Here is a 17,278-nt window from a genome sequence, read left to right as displayed (position 1 = left end):
ACAAGCCAGTCTTTGGACACCCTGAATCCCCGTTGAGTGTAAGAGGATCAAGATCTGCCTTAGGCGAGAGATTTGAAATTAAATGGCAAACTATTATTCCTGAGATTCAGGAAATGTTAAAAATAAAAATTTTGTTTGTTCAACCTAAATTTACTTGAAAAATACTCTGGGATGAGGTGAGAATCCATTTTAAAGCTGGAACAATTACAGTGCACATGGCTGAGTCGTAGATATTTCAATGTAATAGGGTTTCAATGGCTGTACCCTGCATTAAAATAAAAGTAATAATAGGGTATCAAACTCTGTGTATATATACAACTGTCTCAGCTCTTAATGCAACACTACTCTGGAAAACCACCTTTCCTTGACCATGAAGGATACAAAATGGGAAAGAAAATACTGTTGCTTGCAATAAACCCTTATTTAGAAGCTGTTCTAATTAAATCACCATCTCTCAATAGTCTATGAAAACAAATTCCTTCTTGAGTAAAATAACATGACTGATAGAGCCAGCCTCCTTCAAACTCTGCAAAGAACAGAAGAGCAGGAAAGGAGAAGGCGCTTTATGAAGCAAGTATGCAAAATTAAGCCACTGAGGGACATACAGCTAAATTTAACATGCGAGAAACACAAGGGCTATATGTATAATGTAGCTGGGATAGGATGTTTTAAGAGGGAGCTTCACTATCTCTAAGGGTTTTTTATAAAGTACAATTCTTATTTCAGAACATGAAGAACATGAATCCATTCAAAACCATCAGCTGTTTCAACCCCATGTAGCTCTGCTGATACTATAAGTTTCCTTCACTTGCATGAGTTGAGGTTTTGCACCTTAGTCATGCCAACACAGAATGTATTTTTTTTCAGGCAGATTCCTGTAATACTCTACCAGTGCAAACAGCACAGCTTGGATGAGCACAGAACGGGGTGTGGAGAAGATCAGCCCTACCATTTTTGCTGTTGTGGCTGCACATTCATTTCTAGAATCACCAGTGGCAGCTCTCCATTTGCAAGGCTGCCTAAAAATGAAGCATCTTATAACCTGATTTTCCCAATGTCAGTATAAAATAATGAGCCTATAAACTACAAATGGATCAACGAAAAAAAAAAATCCTATCAAAACAGGATATTTCAATAAGTATATTCTCTTGTGTGATGATGATGAGGAAAACAAATATTAATCCCATCACTTAATCCTAGAAACTGTTCCAATCATACCTGGTCTCATATAAAACTGTATAAAATAGGAAAAGAGTATTAATACATAGTAATGTATTCTAAAGAAGATGACCATTTCTAGAAGAGCTAGACTGCCTGCAAAAGCTTCTAGCATGGAAACCACAGGTAGCTTTGTAAATTAGAGAGAAGGAAAAATAGTCAGGGTGTGTGATAAATGTTAAGAGTAAAGTTACAGTAAGGTGTTTACAGGGGCTCAGGCCAGGCTGGGCATTCAACATCATCATCCAAAGCAGAAATGTGCTCACAACACATCAGTAGGGCCCTCATGCTGCAAAACACGTGAAGCAAGGCATACGCTTAGGGATCAAAGAGGTGCTCACCAGTGGGTGTGCTAACAGGGCAAGGGGCCTCATAAATGCTTATGGTATCTTCTCAAGATCCATGACCACCCCTCAGCAAACTTCTTTCACAATTATTTTGCCTGGGGTGAATATTTTCTAACATGGCATCTGTTACAGGAAGTATGCACGGGATGAGACCTACACACATTTCAGTACATAATGGCAGGATCCAACTTTGATAATGACTTCAGGAGCATCGTCAGAGTGAACACCAACCCACCCAAGTTTGAATCTAAAGAATCAGATATTCACAAGGTGACACTAACTCCTTTCTGTTATCCTTGCCAAGTAAAAGTCATACTACATCTATGTAAAAGGAAGTCCCTTCATACAGCTGTCTGAGAAGGTACAACAGAAAATGCCGTCTCCTCGTGGGGTAGGTGCTGGGAATGGGAGAGCCACATGAACTACTTACACTGATGCTTCTTTCTGAGGTACATCTCTCTAAAGAAAAATGTGTCTACACTGTGCCTATAAAGATGCCAGACTGGGAACAAACCTTCTCAGTTTCTAATTCTACCAACAAAATAAAAGGGTAGAAACAAAACAAACCCAAACAGAACAAAACCCACGTGGCAATATTTGCGAGAATTTCCAATTGTAGCTTGGAAAATTTAACTTGAACCATAAATGTTCGAGCTCTGCTCTAAATCTAGAGCCCACAATTTTCACATTAGAACCAACTTGGGCAAAACAAGATCCAATCCCTCCTTGTTTAAAAATGAAACTTTGGGAACCAAGGCCAAAGCCGTGTTGCAATTCGTGCAGTAAAAATTAGTTGTATGAGACAGGGTCTCTCATGACGCCACTCTGGCCACAAAGAAAAATATTTAGTTTTGCTAACCTCTGTAAATATAATTTTGAAGTGCAGCTAATGAGACAAGCTGGTTTCATTAACCATGGGTTGCTCAAGGTTTCTAATAACTAATGCTATGAGCAGAGAATGATTTTTTTCCTCTGTGCCGCAGATGCTTTCTCTCAACACTGCTTCTGACTGTTGTGCTCACTTTCTCTGCAGAGAGACATCGTTGTTCATTACACACTGCATGAGAGCCTTCTCACATCAGAAAACAAGGGGAGGAATCAGCTTGCCTTGTTGCCTTCAAAGGACTTTCTTGCTCACCCATTATCATTTAAAACAAACAAAAAATTTGCTTGTTAAACATTTCCCCCTGTAGCTTCCTGTACCTCCATTTTCCTTGCCTTCTTCCCTCACTCAGCACACCCTCATGTTGCATTGTTATTGTGGCCAGCCCAGCACAAGCACACCAAGGCTCAAAACACCCCCACGCCCCACACAGCTTCCCCCCTGCCACAGACAGACATCTGTGCTTGCTTGCTGTCCCTCCCAGGGACACCCACGTCGAAGATGGTCATTCTATGCTTACTTGTCCTGGTTCCAAAAGCCTCCAAAAATTGCAGTCAAGCGACAGAATTCTGCAAAAAGCAGTATTTTCACAGTTTTCGTTTGCAGACAGCAGACCATTAAATCTCTCTGCAGTTACCCCCATTTTATGCCCGGGATTAGCATTTTACGCAGGCTGAGGCTGGACTACCCACAGCTAGGGAGTGAAAATGTAACCATGTGACAACCTACCTGCCTGTTTGAAGGCTAGGAAGAAAGGCTGACACGAATCCTCTTCACACATCATCAGTGCAATAGGGAAAAGGCCCAGGCTCTAGCTAATTTATGAATCATTCCCTCCCAGCACATAAACCACCCACTTATGTGGCAAAAAAAGGGCACACATGTGCATCACTGCTTGGAGAAGGTGACGTAAGCAGAAGCAGAAACCTCACTTGCCCAAACCTGTGTCAGATTTTTAAAAATGCAGAGGGGAGAGAGAGGAGAAAGACACCACAAATCAAGCCACCCGTACGCTGGTCCAAGGCCCAGAGGTACTGCAGGGGAAGCCTACCGGGAGCTCCCTGACACTCGTTCCTTCAGCGGTCCAGGGATCCCCCAGGATAAGACCCCACTTGGCCACAGGCCCACCCTCACATTGCAATCGCAGTGTGACTGCTCCCATTAAAATGACAAGAAAGGAAAGGAAAAGCTTGATTCTCCATTGGAAATGGGGAGACAGAGCTGCGGAACGGGCCTGGGGACTCCATCCAGGACTCGGCTATGCAGAGGGTGGTTGGAAGGCTTGAGGAGAAGGAAAAGGAAGGTGCTGCTCCCCAGCAAGGACTCTCCCAGGGCTGCCGGACAATGCTCTGGGGCTGCAGCGCCTATGCGTGCGCAAGCCATCGGGCATGGAAGAGTTAAGGTAGCACAGGCACTTCCCCACCACAGAACACAAGTATGGCACTGTACCCCCAGGATGGCTGTTTACATGATTTCCCACTCCCTCCTGGCATGTTTAGTTTGTGCTCTGAAAATAGAATTTACAGGCCGACCCATGTGAGCAAAGATGACAAACAACTGGCAAGTGTTTGCCCTCTCAGGTGAAGCTCCTGAATTTTCAGGAGCCAAAGCTCTCCATGCTTGTCCCAAGAACCCAAACAACAAACCAGTCCCAAGGGTATACCCATGTACGGAACAGAGCATGCGATCCCACCCGCCGGAAGCATCCGAAGGGGTGTAGGAATGCCCTGCATGGATCCCAGGAGCCTGATTCCTATCCCCTTACTCATCTCTGACAGCCCCTTGCGACACAGCTTCACTGAAATTGGTGGGAATGCCTGTGGATGAAGGTCTTGCACACCCGAGGTAAAGATCATAATCTGGCTTTCCAAAGCCTCTCTTACTGCAGGACTGGCTTAAATGACCTTGCAAAACTATCACGTCAGCTTAGGGACTGTCTTCCCAGTGCTCACTGCTGTGATGGCCCTGGACTCCAGCAGCCAGGAGAAATGCTGGGGCAGCCAGCCGGGGCCGGGGGCTGCACTGCTGCCACTGCCATGCCCAGGCACCTGCAGAAGGCACCTGTGACCCAGACACAGTGGGGATCAGCCCCACAAATACTGGGGCACACAGACCACCGCACACATGGGAGCTTACATGCAGGTATATGGTGTCACTGACCAGTCTGAAGTGGGGTTAGGCACCCACACAGTCCTCCTCGGCTCAGCAGACAGGGACCAACCTGAGGTTTTGGTCGCATTTCCACTGACTGTGACCATACTGGCTCTCTGCAGTCTCAACCCTACTAGTACTTCATCTCCACCGGTAATCCCTGCCCACCACCTCCACCCGTACATCTCCCTGGTCCTTCCCGCACGCCGTTACCCCCTCAAAGCCCTGGGTACCCACTCAGCTGACGATGGTGCCAGGTGGTCAGCTTCAGCGATCCTCCCTTCTGTCAAGGGCATCAGTGGCCTCCTTTAAGTTGATGGAGGGGACTTGCCAAGATAGCAGTCTTCTGCTCAGGGTTTCACTGCTCTCAATGAGTCCATGTGGGTCAATACTTTGGTTGTGTACACACACGCTTGCTTGTTTAAGACTAGGCAGCACTGTAATTGCCCTGAATTACGCTCCCACCTTGTAGGCTCAGGATCACAGAAGCTTTTAGAGAAATCGTAATCTGCACCTTGCATAAAAATTCCTTATACGTAACCTGGTAGCCTTCGCTCATACATACATACTGTGTGACACATTCGTACAACGCTTTGAAATACATAGTTCAGATTGACTTGCTTGAGTTTACTTTATGCTTTTGGTGACCCTTGGACTTTGCTTCAAACTGCCATGTAGGCAAGCTAGTAAAACAACAAGCATATTACTTTGTATCCAATGGCTGGTTATTAAATGTTTCTAGCTCCAGCACTTTAAAGGTCAAGAAGCCACAGTTAATTAAGCTGTCACATGAAATTTCTGTAGTAAATGCTCATTTTGAATGGTTTAGAGTTAAAGCTTCAAATGCTAACTTGCAGAACAAGAAAAATACAATCTAGGGATGCAAAAATAAGAAAATATTTTACAGTACAGATAAATGAAAAAAAGATCAGATGCTTAGCATAAAAACGATTTTCCAATTCAAACCTGTAAAAACTCAATAAAAATATTTTAACGGACAGCACCATCTTAGATAACAACAATGATTTATTTCCAACTAGCAAATCCATTTTTTGCTGTATGTTTATATTTTGCTTTACCTTCTGCTCAGCAAATCCCTAGATGATTTCAACCAGGATAATATTTAGAGGAGTTTCGGTGGCTGTGAGGCACTCCATAGCTATCTCAAAACCACACCGTTTGACAGTCCCAGAGATGTGCTTGCACGGACACCAAGCAGCCAGTGGTCATGCTTACTTAGCCTTAAAATTCCTTTTAAAAGTATTTGTAACCATTCTACCTAACAAGCAGTTTATTCTGGATGGCATGCTGTGCTTTTGAAAGCCCCCTCCGTTAAAGTAAAAAAAGTGACCATTAGTAAATAAAAAATGCTACAAACAGCAATTTACCCACTCACCAGGAACTCAGGCTGATCTATGACAGCTGTGAATGAAACCCATACACAATGCCATACACATCTCTCTTTATACCTCTTTTCAGTGAAAATAATTATTTCTAAAGTCTGAGAAGACACCAGATACCCAGGTTCAGCACACAAGCAAGAGTGATAGGAAGGGGAAGGATGCAGAGTTATTCTTGGATGGAGAAAAAAAAAAAAAAAAGGCTTGAAAATATGTGGAGTGCTGATGGTGGGTAAGTGCTAAAGCTGCATCGCTGCACATTGGGATGTGGTGCCCAGTACAATGACAAAACAAACACAAATGACGTCAAAATGGGGAATTTGTTAATAGAGGAAATGAGAGTTCGAAGGTAACAAGAAAAGCTACTAACAGAAAAAAAGCTATTAGAAAAAAAAGGAAATGAAATACCTTCCACCCTTCCTTTAAAGCTGCCCTAACTTACAGTAAGTCACCAATAACTCCTTGGTTTGATTGGGGGATTTCTTGTGTTTCTGTACATACCCACGAAATAACAAATCACTGCTAGTTCAGTAAAGCTTGGCACTTACTGCCATATCAATGTGATGCAATTCTTTCCGCTAAGTTTAAAACCAAAGGTTAGATGATAGTCAGGAAAATGAGACATTGGAACGTCTCAGGGACAGACAAGGGAAAAGTTCAGTGTTAAGGGCGAGGAACTAATTTCCATTCTCATTAGGCCTTTTCAAAGAATGCTTAGCACAACAATAAGGGACTCATAGGATTAAAGTATCAAGGGATGAGGGCTAAGCGAATACCAAACTTTTGGTGTCTTTGAGCATATTTATGATTCACTAAGTCCATGTCACCCTAGGACCACCACAGTTGACAGTAACACAGCCAGGAATATGTTTTCTTGAATGGGGAACACATCAGCTCTTTAGACAGGATAAATTCCATATGAACTTTAAAACCACATGGAAGACTAACTGCTCCAGTGTCTGAAGCTCTGATGGTACCTTTAGTCTTAATAATTAAGCTGTACTGGATTTGTATTTTATTTATTTTCCTGAATGTTCCTGGCATTTATTGTGGGAAAAAAAAAGGTGGTGCTGAGACAAAAAGCATTACACCTATACAGTTTTAAAATGCTTATACCACTAGCATGTTTTTTATACCAATAGGTGCATTAAACGCAGCTACTAAAAGAAAAACACTTTGCCCCTGCAATTTAAAGTATCATTGTGAACACTGAAGTTGTCAGAGCAACTAAATAGTATTTGGGAATTCAATGTTGAAAACCTTTCCTGAGGCTGCAGGAGCACTTACATTTTTTTAAGGTATTTAGGTTCACAACATGTCACCAGAGTCTGATAAATTTAATCACAGTAAGCAAAACAATGTCTACAGGATTTATGTTCTACCATTTTTTCTCTAGTTTCATGAGTATCTTGAACGAGAAAGATAAGTATTAGGATTTCAGCAGCCATTAAATCTGGTCCAGGATTATTTTACGATGCTGTGAGTGCAGCCTGTCCTGCAGTCGCCACGCCAGCATTGCTCCTGGGGCAAGGCACAGCCCCGTGGAACCATGTGAGGCCCACAGTGTGCAGAGAAGATGCCAGGCTGCTGTTTACGCAGCAGTTAGAGCAGATAGAGGCACTGCCTTTTTGCCTTTTCAACCCATTCCCTGCATTAGGGCTAGATGGCAGATAGACTTTTCTCATGGCTTAGTTTTCAGGCAGAGCAGTTTCCTGCTCCAAGTCACTGTGTGCTCAGCAACCCCCGGTGCTGGTCACAGAAAGGGTCAGGACAACTCTGGATCACCCTTTGTAAAGCTACTGCAGCCCACACTTAAAACAGGTCAGCGAAAAACCTCCTCTGTCTTCTCAAAGAATAAGGAGATTTGCAGAGAAGCAAGCAGCCCAGCATACGGTCAAATCTCAAACAGAGGAGCACAAAGTCATCTAAACTCAGTCTTCCCTCCCAAGACTGGTTTTGCACTGCTCTGCTCCATCAAGATACGGGATCATGGATTCCTTCCCTGTGGCAATCAACTCTTTGATACCAGCCAAAATACAGCACGCTTCACAGATAACCTGCAGACTAAAAAAGCCCACCACCAAACCCACTAAACAGTGCTACAGAAAGGACTGTTTCGACATTGGCCAAAACTGAACTTGCTTTCAAATCAGCAAATTTTGGGGGAGTGATAACTATACCACTCTGCTTTTCTCCATAGTTTCCACTTACACATTCAAGGGTCCCTGCAGCACAGCTAGAGCTGGAATTGCACCGCAGCAGTGGGGATAAGGTTATGACAATGCACAACCCGAGATCTCTATCAATGATTTGTGTTTGAGAGATTACAGATCCTTATCTTGTGGTATTACTTGTAGTAATCAGTCAATTTTGACAGCTAATCTAGAGGTCCATAGATGTTGTTGCTCAGAAGCTCAGCAGGTATTGCTAAGATCTGTTTTCAGATAACCCAACTATTTACCTACTCTAAAAAACACATACCAAAGGATGTGCTTTATCTCTTCACCAGAGGGTTAAAGCTAAAGGTGAACCAAGTGCAATTTGCAGGCGGGGGGGGGGGGGGTGAGGGGGATGCAGAAGTTAAATGCAAAACGAGCCTCATTTTTCAGATGGGGCACTGACCACATCCCAGCCCGTACCAAACCACAAGCAGCATTATTTATCAAGATGGCGCAACTGCAGGTAAACGAGGACAATTTTTCAGTTAGGCTTTATTTCAAGTCTAAGGGACAAACATTGCCATCACATGACTTTACTATCAGTGGTATGTGAACCTACACTTCAGCCTCAAACCCACTCAACCGTAAATAGTTGAGAGTGTCATGCTGAACATTGTTGACAAATCCAAAGTTTTACGATCTAGCACTGTCTTACACCTTGGGCAATACCCACCGACATTTGCGGGCAAAAACCCTGGTGCTTCGGCAGGCTCGGACCAGTATCACATGATATTTTATCTCGTCATGCTGGCACATTTCCTGACAGGTTCACACAAGGGGCCTTTGTGGGTAGGAACAATGAGAGAAGCACGCTCGGCACAGGAAAACGGGTGGTGACCATGAAGGGCTGGAAAAAAGCCTCTTTCAAAGGAAGGTCTATGAAAACATTCATTACACCCCACCCAGCTATTTTCACTACAATATTTCAGTACATAAAAACAACGCAGGGAAAATAAACAGACCACCCTTCAATATGTTGTAGGTTCTCCAACCCCTGAAAAGAGATCAGCAAGCCATAAAGACACAGAACTCTTCAGAGCCATGTAAGAGGTCTGCAAGCACCCACTGAAACCTCCCCCACCACCTTTCTTCTCTCATGTATCTTTAGGCTCTCTGTGTATTATGACTCCATCAGGCATCTTTATTTCCAGTGTAAAGGAATCAAAATTTAAAACTGTACTGGCTGGTAAATAAATGATAGTAAGCATTTATAACGATGGTGAAGTAAATATATTGCCACAATTTTAAAAATTTCTACATAAGTGAATGGCCCTCCACAATGTTTTTCACCTGTGATTTTTTTTTTTTTTTTTGCTAATTCTGCCAATTAAAACAGTAGCTAGAACTAATAAAATATTTAAGACAAAACAGCTGCAAGAGAGAAAAGGAGCAATAAAGCCAATCCATAATGAAATGGATCTCTGAAGTCAGCAGATAGTCAAAGACTGGGGGCCAGTCTTTGAAGGTATGGAGGCCATGCTCTCACACAGGCTTGTCTCCGCCACAGTCAGCAACATTACCAACAGAGCAAAGATCGAGCAGGTGAACCCCCCAGCCTTGGTAACACAAAAAGAGCTCCTCCTTTTCTTGAGGCTTTGGGCTGCTCTGCAATGATGCCCTCTACAGCACCCTTCCTCCCAAGTTCAGTATATAAAGACAGCAGGGCATCTACAAAGGGAAATTGGCCACTTTGTTTCAAGCACAGGGTCTCTATGTTGGATGCTCTAAAGATTGCAGTGGTGGCACACACTAGCTCGAAATGAAAATGTTTTCTCTCCTTTAGAGAATGCTTGAAATGACCATTAAAATTATTTTGCACCACTGCCTGTTAATAAGCCATGCCTTTTCCTTCCAAAGTGTCAAATCTTCTAATAATAAAGTTAAGAAAACAGCTCTTGCAATAAAACTTTCATGAAATAATGCCGGCCTTTCTTTACTTTTTGGACCTTAATCATTTTAATGTGTGCTCAGTTATGATGGAATTTAATGGTTTCTCACTCTCTATCTCTTGGTGACTTGTAGCCATTTACAGTAAGAAGATGGATGTCCAGAAAGACAGATTAAACAGCCATTTCTTTGGCGAGCAGGGAGCAATAATTCTTGAGAGTAACAATACAGATACTCTAAATTTTGATCATTCCATGTAACACAGTTTCCTCCACTTCCTGCAACAATGATCAAGGGCAGGTCCTGAGAGCCAGGCTACATTTTTTGCCCTCTGGGGTGTGACTTTTGTCTGTACAAACATCCTGGGACACAGCTCATTCTTAGTTCCTGCTTTCTTTTTCAGGGGGCAGTTATTTTATACAGTAGCTCTTTAATTGTATGTCTCCTCTTAATTAAGTCATTGGGTAAACTGGAACAGTGATAACTTTGCATGCTGTGATTTTGATCTGTCATTAGTATTCAAGTGTGTCACTAGTTTAAGTTGATAAAAATCAAAGATAAGTAGCTTGAGCTGGGGTAAATTGTATTCTCCCTCTTACTATGAGGTAAAAGGATTGAACCAAAGTGTCAGGCTACTTCAGCTACCTAGCCAGAAAACCAGTAGTCACTTCAGCAAAGTTAGGCAAGTCCTCTAAATTTACAGCTAAAATCAGAGGCTGGAGTGATGTAACTTGGGGGCAATCAGTGCCTTCTCTGTCCACCCACGCACACATACCTTCAGCTCCTGGCAAAGACTCCTTCAGCTCCTGGCAATGCCCTGAGGAGCCTGCTCGCTGCTGACCTGCCTCTCGGCATCCACTGCTGCTGCAGAAGCCAGAGGGACATCGAAACTCCAGTACTTGAGGAGGAAACAATTGTGGTCTCTCCACACTCAACTGCAGTATTTCAAATATTTTAAAAATTAAGGTTTGGTTCTGTCGGACAATAGCTGCTAGCTCTTCTGACACATTGCCCTGAATAATTACTTGCTAAACACAAATTTTCAAAGGGGACTGATATAAGGGCAGTCTGTGTTGTAATACAAAGTAAATAACTGGATGCAGTCTTTCTCTTTTGTTGTTTCTTGCTTTATTGTTTCCTTTCCTACTACTGCTTACTAACTCCTTAAACTTCTATGTATCCACAATCAAAGGATGGTTACTCTAGACAAAAATAAAAGTTGATGATAAATGGGAAGCAGCAAAGCTAGGAAGCATTCAGTGCACATACAAAGGTAAATTCACATGGCCACATTTCTTTGTATTTTCTCATTTTTACCTCCGAACTATGAATTAACATATCGGTATTTTGCCATTACTCCTGCTAGAGCTTTTATTCTCCTTAAAGTTAAGCAAACAAGGCACATGTGCATATATTGGGCCTGATTCTCACCTCCATCATGGTCCCATCACCCCAAGAAGGCAAGAGGTGGGAGTCTAATAACTGTCATTAATTCTGTTTATGACAAAGGTAGGTAGGTAAAACTCAGTTCTTCCAGAAAAGAAGCTAGACTTATTTGTTTAATTTGATGCAGTTCACAATTGTCAGCTTACTTAACAAGAAACACATTACAACCAAGCAGGTCTTGGACATCTATCAGAACTTTGCATGTGTCAGGGTGTGGTACCTCAATATTTCACTATTTTGATTCCAATTGTATAGCAGCCAAATTTCTGACAATGAAGCCCAAGATACGCACGCTGAAATGCATGCAACTGTATCAGTACCCGCATAAGAGGTCACAAGAGTTACACAAAACAGATGGTACTTCCCAAGGCAAGGGCAAGGGTTCTCTCATCCCTTTGGAGCTGAGAGTCTCAGTAACTACCAACACTGTTTTGTAAACATACCTTGTGCCTCCTTACCGAGGTTCTTGGAAAACACAATTTTTATTCTTCTTGTCTTTTCCTAAATTAAATAACTTAATCAACTGAACTGCATGATTGTTCCAAAAATGACTGCTTTCTCAGGAGAAGCAGAAAGAAAAGGAAAAAAAGAAGACGCTTCACTCACCGCCAAAACTGATGATTTTGTTATTAGAAAACACAACTGGGATGGTACAGAGGCCAAAGATGAAGTACACTCAGAAACAATCTGACCACAACCCTACCCCAAAACAGTAGCGCAGAAGAGGGATGAGGCAGGCACAGAGAGAGCACCATGTACCCGTGTCGATACAAGCTGAATCCAAAAGGTAACACTGCTTCTTATGTTAAGGTATCTTTTGAACTGTATTTGTATGCCAGTATAGTTAGCTACATTTGTACAAAACATGCTGCTATGTCCAAGAGTAGTTATAAAAAGATTTTTATTCCTTCACAGACAGGAAGGAAAAAAAAAGAAAAAAAGTCCTTTCATACAGAACATGAATAACTATTTAAGTCTTTTAGTGGAACAGCCATATGCTACTGTGAAATACACTTAAGACTAAGAAACCTTTATAATGCAATGTGTATGGAAAACAACAGTAATAATTAAAGAGTAAGGCAGAGCACACCTAATGGAGTCAGTCTAAATTGTACAAATATGATTTAACTTGACTTAACATAGTTTTTAGTCAACGGTACATTTATAAAATAACAAGCCTTAGAGGAATACATTTTATGTACAACCTATTCATTTTATTCCCAATTAAAAAAAAACCAAAATCTTATTCATGATTGTACGTAACAATCACCAATATCAACCTCCCCCCGCACTTCTTATTATGATTTTCTCATACAGGTAATGTACTTCTGCCAATTTCTGTTGACCCTCCCACTAGTCTTTCGAAGAAAACTTGAAAACATTGGAAAAAAACTCCAAGGACTCTAAAAAAAACAAGTCATTAACAGAACAAACCCACATGGGTGAACATTTCAACCACAGTTTCTCCACTTAGAGGGATCCAACATCTCAGATCATTGACTAAGAATCAAATAGGCGATTTTCATGAATGATACTAAATAAAGCTTATTATCTACCAATAAATGTTTACCACAGCTGAGAAGAGGTTGTTTAGCTTTAACCAACAAAAGCTGGATAAAACCCTTCTGAAAGCACAGTGAGTAAAATTGACCCACAGTGCGACAAGAAATAGTAAAGTCCACTGATCTGCTATATTTTCAATTAAGCTTCAAATCAGAGTGGAGGTAGTGCATAGGTCTGTGCCTCTGCAGATGCAGGGATTTTATTTGCTATGATTATAGCATGTTTTATTAAAATCCTGAACGAAGATATGTTTCCCCAAAGCCCTGGCTTACTAACAGCTCTGAAAGAAGGACAAATGACAGCATCAAACCTCATCAGCCCAGAAAGAAAGAATGCAAACAACTTGCCTAACCTGTAGATCAGAGGTTGCAGGATTCCTTGAACTAATACAATTTGAATCTGAGCATTTCTTTAAAAGAGCAATCCAGTCAATTCAAGCAACTTTCAGGGATGGAGAACCAACCCACTGTAACATTTAGTAGGCTGCTCAACTGGTCAGATACCTTCACTGTCAAAATATTTGCACAGATTTTATTTTCCCTCAATAAGAATTAATTTCTTACTGCCTATTTTTATAGGTCTGAAGTTATTTTGGGCATATAGGTGTGCTAACCCAATACCAGTTCACTTTCAGCCTCTGTTTTATGTTATGAAAAATCTCCTAACCAGCAGGATCATATCACTGATATGTTCTGTCCAGAAACAAGGTGCAAATTCGAAACAAATGTTTAACATGAGAAAACTTCAGGCTGAGCAGGAAAGAATGCAGAATTACAAACTGGAGTCTGGCCAGAGGAGAGAGGAAAGACAGAGAAACAAGCAAGATAAGCTGTGGGGTTTGGGGAGAACCCCCCACCTCGACACAAACATTCCTACCAGCCCCCCCTTCTCCCCCCCCACACCAGTTCCCAGAAAATACAGTGTTTGCATCTACACTGGTGAATGCTATTTTTCCTTCTGCCTTACATATGTACCAGCCACAGCAAGTCATTACTTAGGTGCTTTCAGAATTACACAGTTCATTAGTACTCACCATCACACAACTTTGCCAAGCATGAACATTTCTACAGATGAGTTGCTCTGGACAGTAAAAATCAAAGGGTGGCTACAGGCAGCAGCTGCAAAGCTCATTGCTGTGTGATCTCTCCCCAGCGTTTACATGGAAAGGACTGGATGCCATGGAGCATACCCTCTGATTTAGGGCTGACTCAAAACAGCTTTGCAAAGCCAGTCTAAAAACATGTCTTTCCCATGTTTTGGGGAGCTGCAGCTATTTAAATGATCATCTTGAAACGTTAAACTCCTCACTTCCTTGTTTTAGCATTAAAACCAAAACAGCAACAAAAGGACTGGGGAAAAACATTCTTGATGTGGGGAGTGGGATGTCCCATGCCTGACCCATCAGACTTCAACTCAGAGCAGGGATCCAGTACTGACACTCATGCCCCCACACAAACGGGGAACCCAAGCACATGAAGGACAGCAAAAACCACCTGAAACTCCATTCAGACAACGGCACATTGTCAAACAATGGCCAGTTGTTTGTTGTGGTACAAAGGAAGAGGACACAGTGGGGACAAAACAGAGTCCAGAATGAAGGGCTCGCCTGCAACACTACAAAGGCAAAGTCTCCCCTCCCCAGGTCCTCCTCTGGGGTATCACATCACACCTGTCCCTGGGACCAATTCTCACCTCACCACATTAACTTAAATGGAGCTATCTTGACTTGCATGGGTGGGAGATCAGAACACAGCTCTTCAAAATAAGTTTTATTGTATGGTTTCTTGTCTTGTGTCAATGCCAATAAACAGGAAATACTTTGCTCTCAGATTCTCCTGGGACATGTCACTCCTTACACCACACAAGCTACTAGCAGGCAGTGAAACTTTGGCATGGGAAGGAACATCCAGATTTGCCGCATCAGCTCTGTTACTTGGCTACCAAGAGAGAAGCATAAACATTTAAAAAAGAAAGTAGGTAGAAACAACAGTTTTGGGGGAAGTTTAAACAAAATGAGGGGTCTGCACAGAAAAAGTAACTCTTTCTACAAGTCTGTTACAATAAAAGAATGAAAGTTTCACATAACTCCATAGGCCAAGAAAGAATGAATGTCTAGCTAGTCTATGATATAGAAATTCCAATGTCTCAATACAATTCTATTTCATTATAGAAAAAATAATAAAATTATTGAGGAGCATTTGAAATTGATACCACTTTAAGGAAAGCAAGAAGGGCCACTAGCAGAGTTTCATTAAATGATGTTCTCTACCACACAGAGACCCAAAGCATGGAGAGAACTGGAAACCAGATTTTTATCAAACCGTCTCTGGAGGAAGTAGATAACACAATCCAGAAAATGGGAGAAAGATTTGGGAGTGCTGTCAGCAGATTTAGGGAGAGGAAAGGGAAAGCAGACAACCAAAAAAAGTCCCATGGGTGTACAAAGACCTCGAGAGGATGGAAAATATCTCGAAGTGCAGACCTAGAATTAGATAAAGAGAGAAGTGGAGAAGTTTTCACCCTAAGTGTCTTGCTTCACACAGGGTAAAAGGTGCAAGTGTGGCTGAAATACGGGAACATCTGGACCCTGTGAAGTCCCAGTTATGCAAGTACTGATCACCCTAATTAACCAAGCTTTGAAAGCAGTCAGAAGGACAAAGATTAATTCTGTTTAGCTCCATGAATAACACTTAAGAACAAAAGGGCCCAGCCCACCCCGTAGCTTCAGCAGCCTGATGTATCAAGACTTAGTAGATCAGAAATGGTCTTAAAGAAGGAGCCCCTTCTTATTCCCGCAAGGATACTGTAAAGAAGAAGAAAAGTTACTGCATAAAAACTGTATAGAAAGGATAAAAATACACCTTAAGCAGTACGTTCATATAAACATACATAACTACAACTGTGTAGATACAATTCAGTCCTCAAAAAAAAAAATCTAGAATAAACCTTACATCAGGATCTATTTTCTGTAGGCTCAAATATTTTTCCCCATGCTGCTGCCCACCAACTTGCACCATCCTGACTCATGGGAAGCCCCCATGACAATTTGCTCAGTGAGCCCCATGCTAGCACTTGCACATTCAAGACCACTCCCAGCCCTTCTCAGAAAGGTAAGCACTCTCCCAGTGAGGACAACTATCCCTTGAAGCAGAGACAATTTCAGTCACTGAAAAGCCTTTTGCACTGCCTTTTCCAGTTTTGGCCTGAATAAACTTCTTTTCACAGCTGTCTGTCCAAACATCTCAGGTCTTACATGCTTTATGTCTGGTCTGACTGCTCACCTAAACTACCTAAAATGGCTAATTTTCTAGTGTGCTTCTGACACTCACATCGCAGGCCAGGAGGTGTTGAGCACTTGCAACCTCCTCCCTGAAGACGGATGGAAAGTTCAAAGAGAGCTTAGTCTAAGACCAGCGATTCTCAGGATTTAATTCCGCAGTAGTGTGCATCTCCATACGTATTTTACGCTGAGTTTTCAGCAGAGACAGCATTTTCCTAAAGCTCTCAAAGCTTCATGCTGCAGTGCTGCAGTTTTCAGTAGTTTTGTGGTCTACCCCTCTATCTCACTCTGTCATCAGGGAATAGGGGACTATTTTCTGCAGCAAAATTATTTTATCCAACATCCATACATACCTATGAGATCACAAATATGTATGCAAATATGACAAACAGCAGAGCTACCCCTATTTCTACTTGTACATTGGTGTTCACATTCTGGCCTTTGTTTCTAAATGAGCATCAGTTTTGATACTCCATTTTGTTCTCTGCTGGTTTTGTTAACCAGTATGTAAACACGGTGCCAACACGTTACACTGCTTTGCTATCTAGTTATGGTGATACAGCTTTGATGTTACTCATCAAAGTTTTACTTCATTCAAGTTGTGTTTAGCATGCCATGAACAGAATCAGCTTGTGCAGCACATCCTGCCTGCCTGTTAAAAGCCGGACTACAGCTACTACTCTACACCAGCAAGCAGACCTCTGCCACCATGCTTTCAGGTTATTGCCATAAATTTGGGTTGACATCAGTAAACTAATATTTAGGTTTTCTTCTGATATAGCAAAGTGCATCTTTGAAGGCAACTTTCACTTATTTGAACAGTATTGCAAAAGAATAACTTAATTATCTGTTCTGCTATAAACACATTTTTAATAGCACACTTT

The 17,278-nt window shown here is 41.9% G+C and overlaps 1 protein-coding gene across 1 annotated transcript in view; it reads right to left on the bottom strand.

Moving 5' to 3' along the window:
- EPAS1 (endothelial PAS domain protein 1) overlaps positions 1-17,278 on the bottom strand; it is a 79,921-nt gene that overhangs the window by 36,669 nt on the left and 25,974 nt on the right. The window lies entirely within an intron of this gene.

The sequence above is a fragment of the Aquila chrysaetos genome, chromosome 13 (assembly GCF_900496995.4).
Source record: "Aquila chrysaetos chrysaetos chromosome 13, bAquChr1.4, whole genome shotgun sequence".
In the NCBI taxonomy this organism is placed as follows: Eukaryota; Metazoa; Chordata; class Aves; order Accipitriformes; family Accipitridae; genus Aquila; species Aquila chrysaetos.
Note: the sequence above shows the minus strand (reverse complement) of the source record. Positions and strands in the feature narration are given on the sequence as shown.